The 10,502-nt window shown below is 33.8% G+C and overlaps 1 non-coding gene across 1 annotated transcript; it reads left to right on the top strand.

The window, feature by feature from the left end:
* The first annotated feature begins 493 nt into the window (after nt 1-493).
* LOC125094579 (U6 spliceosomal RNA) lies at nt 494-601 on the top strand. The gene has a single exon (XR_007125592.1). It is a non-coding gene; the product is annotated as a U6 spliceosomal RNA (small nuclear RNA).
* Nucleotides 602-10,502: the final 9,901 nt, after the last annotated feature.

The raw sequence follows: 10,502 nt of genomic DNA, 5'->3' as shown, positions 1-10,502 counted from the left end.
TATTGTTTGACTATGAAGATATGTGAGATAAATTTTATTATATCCTATTTTGTAAAGGGCATTCATGAAGTCCAGTAATATTAAATAATATAGTCAAATTCACAAAAATAATAAAATATAGAATCAGTTTTTAAACCCAAGTCTTCTAATTTTAAACAGGTGCTCAAAAAGTGCCATAGTTAACTATGAGGTCTTTACAAAATTAAGGTGTATAAAGAAAGTCTAAAAAATTATAGAATTATATTGCATGTGTGTAGGTATTTGTGGTGGAGAGGAGATGCTTGAAAACATAGACTTGATTATATTCATGAATTGAGAAGTATTGATGTGGTTTTGGTAAGTGATATATGCATTTCAAAACTTAAAAACTGCATCTTTCAAGTAGTTAATGAGATTTGAAGTTGACAAAATTTAGGTAAATTTTGCCCTATTACTAAGAAAATTGTATAGTTTTATGTATTTTAATTGAGTTAGTTATATTCAAAGTATTATTGTGCTCACTTCAGCAGCACATATACTAAAATTGGAATGATACAGAGAAGGTTAGCATGGCCAAAGCATTATTAAGTCTACCACTAAATATGTGATTTATTGTTTTTGTAATATTAAATTTAATTTCTATTACAGATAGTCAATTATTTCCTCATTATAGATTTCCCTACATATATAACTAATATACAAATATTAACTGTAAATTGAGATTCACATACCGAATTGTTTCCAATCTTTCACTGAAAATCAATCCCCCCCCAAAAAAAAAAGTTTTGAGAAATACAATTGTCATAGATATAAAAAAATCTGAAAACTCTCATTATTTTATGAAAGTGTGCATTGCTCTATGGTAATAAGTATCTTTTAGTTGACATCATGTTTTCTAAGTCACCTGACAAAAACAAACTTAATTCTAATTCTTTGGCACACTATAAGTCTTGTAATGGGCTCCAAAAAAAACAGGTTTTGAAACAAACCAACCTGAGAAAACAAATCTTAGAAAAGCCCTGGGTTTTGCAAAAAAAGTACCTGGGGCTTTTTTGAGAAATCTGCAAGCTTTTCCAAGATTGTGATAAGCTGGCTGCTCATCCAGATGGAATTTAGTCACAACTCATGCTTTATATGACTCTGATGAGAACGCGACAGCCTTCTCCTAAATTTGACTATAGAAAAATGGCAATGATACACAATGATCAAATTGTTAATTTTTCAGAATCCTGTTATTATAACCCTCAAAAAGAAGGAAGGAGAAAATCTAGAATAATACTTTTTTCTAAATATGTACGAGGAAGTTGGCCCCAAAATTCTTTTTTGGAAATATGCCATGACAGGAAAGCTCAGGGGACTCTTAATCTTCTTCTAATTAACAGGACATACTGGTCTTAAAACAGGTAGCAGATCTGAGTCAAAAGTTATTCTGGTATTTTTTGCATGAAAACAAGAGGTGTGTATGATAAAGTGAAAGGGCGTCAACTCATTTTTTCTTTTTTACTTTTATTATTATTATTTTTATTATTATTATTATTAGTATTATTTGTACTCCACATTTCCCTGAAGAATGATGCCCTAGACCAAAGGGCAAAAGCAAGAATACAGAGAGAAGGACATTATATTGTACAAAAAAAAAAAGTTTTGCTTCCATGAGTGCATTGGGCTTTGACAGCTTCCAACCTTTTTATAGAATTCATTATGTTATCAAAGCCTCAAAAGAAATGTCTTAGTTAAAAAAGAAAAAAAGGCATAAAATTTAGTAAAACAACCCATGTTTGTACTCTTCTAATACACTCCCACAGTAATTTTTTTTGTTCTTCAAATAAGGCCCCTGACACATGCTTCCTTATTGTGCTACTTTCTTATTTCTCCAATTGGCAAGTACCTTGAGAATTGGAATTGTGTCTTATTTCTGTATCTTTTCCACATGGCATCTGCAGAGCCTTTGCTAAAAGGAACAACACTGCACAACTATTTTCAATGTTAGATAAAGATGGGGAGAGCGGGTAGTGGTGTAATTTATGTAAATAGGACTGAAATTTGATTTAATGGAACTTTCAAACAAAAGTACTTATTTTAATATTTTCATGATTTTTCATGGAGCTTTTTTATTTTGAGATTTAAAATTATATATGTGAAGTCAATATGAATCATGAGTTCCTAATTCCAAAAGAAAGCATTTGAAACTGAAAAGAAATGAGAAGGTGTCTACATTTCTCACTAAGACAACTTGATTGACAAATGAATACATCAGTTGCTTTTGACATGATTTTGGTATTAACTCAGAACTTTATGAAAGTCACAACATAGCTTATGAACAGGACCTCTGGTATATATTTGGTACATATTGCATGATGTATATTATTCCAGGCATAGATGTGTACAGCATACCACAGGGTAATTAAGAAATTTCAAATCTCAAGTTCTGACCTTTTATCATTATAAGCAACCTGAAAGTTCTTAATAAGTGAAGCTAAGGCAATCTCTTGTTTTTTTCCTGTTTTATTTTCATTTATCTTTTTGCAGTGGTATCATCTGCAAAAAGATAAAAAAGGTATCACCTGGTATCACCAAAAAAGTCCAAGTAAAAGTTAGGACTCCTACAAAAATCTGCCTAATGCAAAACACTTCAGTATTTTTGTACTGAATAGTGATAACTCTATTTTATTGGATACAAAAATAAAATTATATGATATCATTTACCTGGGCTTCAGAAGGCATCTTGGGATTCAGTGCTCCTGTATTTTTCTTTCTCTCTTCTGAGAAATGAGCCCTCCGGGGTGCCTGGGTGGCTCAGTGGGTTAAGCCGCTGCCTTCGGCTCAGGTCATGATCCCAGGTCCTGGGTTCGAGCCCCACATCGGGCTTTCTGCTCAGCAGGGAGCCTGCTTCCTCCTCTCTCTCTGCCTGCCTCTCTGCCTACTTGTGATTTCTCTCTGTCAAATAAATAAATAAAATCTTTAAAAAAAAAAAAAAAAGAAATGAGCCCTCCACCTGTAAAACATTATAGGCACTATGAAAATATACCAAAGTCTGTTAGACACAGAAAGTCCCATCCCTTCCCTTGGATTATGGTGGAAGATCATATATTAAGCATTGCTAAAGCATTGTGAGTCAAAAATTAGATCAATCTGTTTGGAAATTTGACATCTTCTTTATGCTAGTAAGAACACGAATGCCATTCAAAGACTTTCTACAGAGCACATGAGGATTTATTTCATGTCCAAAGAAAGTGAGTAAATAGGTTGGAAGAATTGAGGACATAAATATCAATAATTGCAAGATTATAATTGATTATCAATAATCAATATTATCAATTTATCTGCACTTCATCACCAATTTTTTTTTCTCTTAAATGTTTCTTGAATCTATTTCCTTCATTTCTTAGGTTTTATTAAACTAGTATCATCTTTGGACTATACTTATCTCATAGCCTAAGTCCTGGTACTCTAACTTTTGATCAGATCACCTTCATATCCCTTCCAAATGGCACTGCAAGACACTTCCACTGAGGTAAGAGTCTGAACATGATCTTCCTTCAAACTGTCCCCACACCAAATAAAAGTAAACCTGGTTTCCATGAGATAATACATGGACTCCAGACAAGTTTTCCAGGCTCGGTGCTCTGTAACAGTAAGCATTGAGATCATGCTCAGAATTTGGATGTATTGGTCCCATTCAAATTGAGTGAGGTGATGGGGCGCCTGGGTGGCTCAGTGGGTTAAGCCGCTGCCTTCGGCTCAGGTCATGATCTCAGGGTCCTGGGATCGAGTCCCACATCGGGCTCTCTGCTCAGCAAGAAGCCTGCTTCCCTCTCTCTCTCTCTCTCTGCCTTCCTCTCCGTCTACTTGTGATCTCTCTCTGTCAAAAAAAGGAAAAAAAAAAAAAATCTTCAAATTGAGTGAGGTGAGTTGTATGCTTAGAGGGGAAAAAAATAAAACAAAACAAAACTATAATCCCACTCAGTAATTTGAAATGACTGTGTTTTCATCTTTACTTTCCACTTAACAACTGTGAGGTCCTTTGCAGATTATTTAATCTTGAATTTCTGTTAAGACACTGAGAGGGGAGGATAGGGAAGGGGAGGAGAGGATGGGAGAAGAAAGTAGAGAAAAGGAAGGAGAGGAGGGAGTGGGATGGGAATGGGAGGGGAGGGGTGGAGAGGAGATTAAATGAGCCAGGGAGATTAAAGTGGTCAACCTTGTTTAGGGAATGCAGTCTTTCAAAAAGGGGTGGCTATTTTAGAAAAGGTGGTACAATGGCAATATACCAGCAGTAACATTTTGAGCTGACGATTTCAATGCCTATTTCAAATATTAATTTCTCCTAATATCACCATGTGTGTGGTTATTTGGAGTATTGGTGTCTCTAGTAAAACATTGTGGGAGAAACAGTAGTATATATTATGAAAATGGCAGCTCTCTCTTGGGGATTAAACATTGTATAAGTATTTTTTCTAAAACTTTTGGAAGTGAAATGTTGGCTAAATACCTTAAATTTTCTATGTTTGCGACAGACATCTGGATATTGGAAACATCTGGTTTGTTAATGCCATCTGAAGAAAAATACAAGTAGATGAAATGTTGTCTGTTACCTGGAGGTTTAAAAGCTTCCTAGAATAAGGGGGCAAAAACACCCACCTCCATTCATAGCCTTTCCTCAATTATTCTGCAGTTCTGTAACTCTGGAAGGTGTCCAGCCTGCCATAGTTGCACTCGTAAAACCACGTCTGGGTTTGCAGACAAGCTCCCTTCTAAGACCTTGTAATCAATGATCCCATCTTACTGTTTAATGTTAAGTGTAGCTTGTAGGTGCCACTGATGAAACTGTTCAAAAAGTCAGATGTGACTTTGGTAAGAGATTAAGTATTATCTTTAATTAATAGATTTGTGAAAAGAAAAGAAAATCCAAATCTACAAGCTCTTCATATCCTAGACACAGGCAACTTGACATTTGCATTGAAATCCCTTCATTTTGTCTTTTATAGAATAATGCCTTCCCTTTATCTTTTAAATTAAACAATGTATAATGGTCATTGAAGAACAAAATCATAGCATTGTGAAAGTCATGTTCAAAGATGTGCTGTAGAATTTTAAGTGCTGGCCAAGAAGTTTATTAAAGTGGACCAAATTGATCCACAAAACCTCTCTGTTTTGGGTTTTTGCACAATGTTATCAGCACCTTATAACATATTATTTCATTTTTTTCATAATAAATAAGTTGTAATTACCACTGCAAATTCCTCTTTAAAGCATGCTTTTAAAAAGTGTGTATTTAATTTTTCACAAATTGGTAAAGTGATTTTGGATTTTGGCTGGTGACAACCTAAAGCATTTTAGCTGAGACACTTCTACACTAAATATATCTCTGATTTCATAAGATATCTGATTTCATAAACTTAATGTATTGACAAACATGAAAACATATTTGTATAAAGAGACCATCATTAAATGTATTTAAATTATATACCTATCTATATGTACACATACCGTTTATATATTTACGTATTATATATGGGAGATAAGGGTTTTTTTCTTTAACTTACCATAGTTTAATATATATTAAAATATTTTACCTAATAATCTTATTTACAACAAAATAAAGATTTAAAATTGACAATATGCATCCTGAGTTTGCATTTATATTCTTTTACTATAAAGCATAATTTGGTAGCCTGCTCTTGGCTAGGCAGTTTGGAATTAACCTTTTAATTACTAACCTAATTTTCAGCTTAACTTGTTGCAATTGTCCAGAGATTATTGTTTTCAGAAAACTTGAAAAAAAAATAAATGAGAAAGTAACTAGACAAAATAGTTTTTAATGACGGGAAAGAAGTCTGGAAGAACACGACCAGGCTAAAATTCTGGTTTAATTCTCTTTTGTGTTACATGCAGTGATAGTAGGGAGGGGACAGCTGTGTGAGATAGGACATAATATATACAATTTATAGTTTTTTTTTAAGGTTAATTATTCATTTTAGAGGAGAGAGAGGGAGAGAATGGGAGGAGGGGTAGAGAAGGAGGGAGAGGGAGTCTCAAGCAGACTCCACACTGAGAGCAGAGCCTGACATGGCTCAATCTCATGACCCTGAGATCATGACCTAAGCTGTAACCAAGAGTCGGATGCTTAACCAACTGAGCCACCCCAGCGCCCCTCCAATTTATACTTTTTATTTCCAGCTAATAATATTCAATGTATGTAAATATGTGACTCTGGTTTATCATTGATGTAATTGACTAATAATGAAAGAATTAACTCAGAAAATGCAAATCCCCAGAGCCTTTATTTTTATTTTAAATAATAACTAATTTTCAAGCTTGTACTACATGTCAAATACTATATTTAGTTTAATAATATTTATCTTTTTTATAATTAAGCAATATGTAATAATTTACAAAAATTTATAAAATATAAAAATATAGACAAATTATAATTTTGACAGGCACAGTAGATCCACTTTCCATAACTCTTACTAATAAACAATAGTCCTGCAAAATGTTATGTTATATTATTTCTGTGTAACATGAGATGACTAAAGTTTCAGGGTTGAGGTTAAGTAATTTTCCCACATAGTTGAACCAGGATATCATGGAATTTCAGAAGGACTTTAGGTTTTTTTCTTATGCAAGTTGTTTTTAAACTTGGGGATTAGCTGTCCTGTGTGGCTTGGTTAAGCATCAGGCTCCTGGTTTCAGCTCAGGACATGATCTCATGGGTCATGAGATCAAGCCCGGTAGCTGGTTCCATGCTGGGGGAGGGGTGTCTGCTTAAAGATTCTATCCCTCTGAGCCTCCCTCTTCTCTCTCTCTCTCAAAATAAATAATAAATCTTTAAAAAAAATTAAACTTGGAGATTGGAAAGATTTCTTATTTTGTTATTACCATAATTATTTTTTTCAAGAAGTACATACATTTAAGAGGAAGCTTGTGTGGTAGGCAAAAGCATACTCTCTAAAGGTCCAGATTTGAACCCTGTATCTTTGCTGTTCTTACTATGTAATGTTGGACAAGTTAGTTATCTTGTCTTTGTCTCCGTTTACTCATCTTTAAATAGTAGTACCGACTTCATAGAATTCTTAAAATAGTAAACTGTTAAGATTTCTAAAGCAACAAGAACACTGACTATAATGTATTACATACTTATTAAGGGCTAACTCTAAGTATAGTCACTGTCATCATCATTATCATCATCATCATCAAGGAATGCAAAGTCAGGACATTAAAACAAAAGAAAAAATAAAAGGAAAAGACTCCCTAAATTAATAGGATCTATCATTATGCAAAATAAATTTTAAACCCCCCCCCCAAAAAAAACAATATGAACAAAAACAAAAATTATTTGTTCCCATGAAGAGACAGTTGAAAAACCTATAGGGATACATTTTTTATTTCCTAAATAACTACTGATTTTCTTAAATGTTTTCTAAAATATTATGGGCAGTGTCTTCAGCAAGATGCTGTAATAGGAGATTCAGCCCTTGTTCCTCCAAAGAAACATGAATTTAAAAATCATCCATCAGCAAAAATACCTTGATTTCTTTTTGTTTACTTGCTAATATCTAACTCATTAACTGTTAATAAAATGAGTAGACTATCATCATGTGTCATATCATTATATTTTAGTTTTTCCAAGAACATTATATTATTTTGCATCACATCATTTTAACTCTGGAGAAGAGTTTGAGTGCTCAGAGTTCATATGCAGAACTCTAAAAAGTATCTTTCCCTATGCTTTTTACTCAAGACATTTTATTTAACGTTACCTATGAGCCAGGTCCTCTATTATGTGCAATATCAAATAAGGCTAAGGATTAGAATATCCATTATAAAATAAGATAACAAAACACTCTATTAGTGACTTATTCCACTGAGGTTATTTTTAGTTTACTTGGTAGGAAGCTCAAAGTTAATAGCTTTTTGTTGGTACCTCAACAATCTCTTCAAAGACCCCAAAAGATGTTTTCCTTCCTTATAATTTTAGCATAGTTGCTTTTATTCTCCCAAATGTCACTTTGGCTTACAACATGGATGTCACTTCTCCAAGCATCACTCATACTGTCTGGTCAAGACTAAGAGGAAAATGATAACAGCAACAAGCTCATTTCTTACATCTGTCCCATTTTTACAGAGGAGAAGGAAAAGATTATTGTATTCCCAAGGCAAAATTCTCATTAGACAAAATGGTGTTACATGGTCAAATCTAGCTATAAGGAGAGTCAAAAAATGCCTATTGAAAATGAATAGGACTTTCATGTTTGATTAAATTTGGGGATGGAGATATGTAATTTAAAAAAAAATTGATCTTCTCTTCATAAAACGATACAGGTTGGTTAACAGTTGATTGAACTGCAACAAGATATACTACATTTAGCTAATTTTGTTCTAAAGCAGAAGTAATGAGCATATCATCTTTACTTATTCGATATGCACATAATAAATATTAAGTATGTATTGCATAATTTATAACAAGCACTGTACTAAAGTTGCAAATATAATGTTGAACAAACAGAAGTAGCCCCTGTCAGACTGGCAAATAGGGAATTACAATCCATTGCAAACATAGGCTAGTCCACATTGCATGGAATCACATAATAGGAATATTAAGAGGAATTTCACTTGCAACGCACTGTTTAAAAATCACTTCCCATAGCAAGCAATGAAACAGAAGTCAGTTAGGTAAGCATTTGAGTATGTAAAGTAATTAACACTATTTTTAAAGCAATAAGGACAGTCACAAGAATTTAAGCTGAGGAACTAAATGTTTGACCTTGGATTTGGGGCAATACCTCCCCCCTGAAATAACAATGATTTGTAGGTGAATGGGGCTTAACAGAAAAAAGAATAATTAATTAGCTATTATAATAACTCTGATGAGAGATGATGGTGCTTGAACTAGGTAGCAGAAGTGGAAATAAAATTGACAGAGTCAAGTGATATGAGGATGTATAATTGGTAGAATAGATTGTGTGTTATATATGGGGCAAATAACAAGGAAGAATAACTAGTGAGGTTTGAGTGAGGTTCAAGTTTGGGATCACAGTAACATTTGTTGAAATATGTGGCAAGAAAAATGAGCAGATTATTGGGACCAAGGAATATGGTCTTGATGTTAGAGACACTTATATCAACTGTCGGACTTTCATGGGAAAATGTACAAGAAGTTGACTCTATGGACTAGAATCTGAAATGGATGTCTTAGTTGGAGATTTAGATTTGAGAATAATCTATGTATAGAATATAACTGATGTCAGAAGAGTAGATGAGCGTGTTCAGGGAGAACGTATCAAGTAAGAAGAGAAGGTGGGGCTCCTGGGTGGCTCAGTGGGTTAATCTTCTGCCTTCAACTTGGGTCATGATCTTGAGGTCCTGGGATGGAGCATCACATTGGACTCTCTGCTAGGCAGGGAGCCTGCTTCCCCCTCTCTCTCTCTGCCTGCCTCTCTGCCTACTTATGATCTCCATCTCTCTCTGTCAAATAAATAAATAAATTCTTAAAAAAAAAAAAGAAAAAAAGAAAGAGAGAGAGAAGAAGGTTAAATTAGAACCAAAGGACTGAACATGTAAGAACAGTACCAAGAAACTAATTCATCATCCCTGTTGGCTATAACATTGCTGAAATATGGCAGAAGGCATGCTCCTGGATAATCATACTATCTCTTGTCAAAGTGAAATTGAATGAGCAAGATAAATTGACATATTGTGAGACCAAATGACAGTGATTAAGTACTGACCATTTACTGAAAATCTAGATCCAATTACCAACTGTATACAAGGGGTAGAGTGACCTTTTGAATGAGACTATCTGTGGTAGAATAGCTTACATTTGAAAGCTTTCTTTTCTTTAAACTTGACAGAGATGGAGGAAAGGTTTCAATACTTGAAAAGGTAGAGCACACTTGCTATCAGACATAAAATAGCGGCTGATCAGAGGAACTGAGATTCTTCACGTTTAAAAGATGCTAGATTAATGAAATGCTCTTATTCTGATCTATAAAAGTTGGTCACTTAAATTTGTCAATTATTTGCCTGGTCTTCTCTGAGGAGGAAGAAATTGTGCCTTATTTTTATCATGTCTCCTTTGCTTTTTTAAACAAATATGTATTATTCCAGACATTAAGCTCGGTCCTGGGAATAAACAGATAGAAAATAAAAGTTCCTAATATTTGTGATTACTGTCCAGCCAAAGAAACATAAAGTGTATAACTAAAGTACATCATGGAAGATTCTATAATACAGGTGTGTAAGATTGTTTTATTGCAAGCATAAACTCTTTGAAAGTAGAAATCAGTCATCATTGCATCCTCAGCAATAACCACAATGTCCATGTAGGCACTTAATATTTCGTGATACTTTTATGTCCCATCTAGCTCATATAAATTCAATTCAATGTAGAAGGATATATGTAACAAGACAGTATAAAACAAAAGTGGGCTAATAGAGGGGTGGAAAAAAGGGGTATGAAATAAATAGAGAAATGAGGCCCTCTTTAATGACCTTTGACTCCACATTTCATTATCTGTATT

Source organism: Lutra lutra, chromosome 2, assembly GCF_902655055.1.
Source record: "Lutra lutra chromosome 2, mLutLut1.2, whole genome shotgun sequence".
In the NCBI taxonomy this organism is placed as follows: domain Eukaryota; kingdom Metazoa; phylum Chordata; class Mammalia; order Carnivora; family Mustelidae; genus Lutra; species Lutra lutra.
The sequence above is the reverse complement of the archived record's forward strand: the minus strand, read 5'-3'. Positions and strand labels throughout refer to the sequence as shown.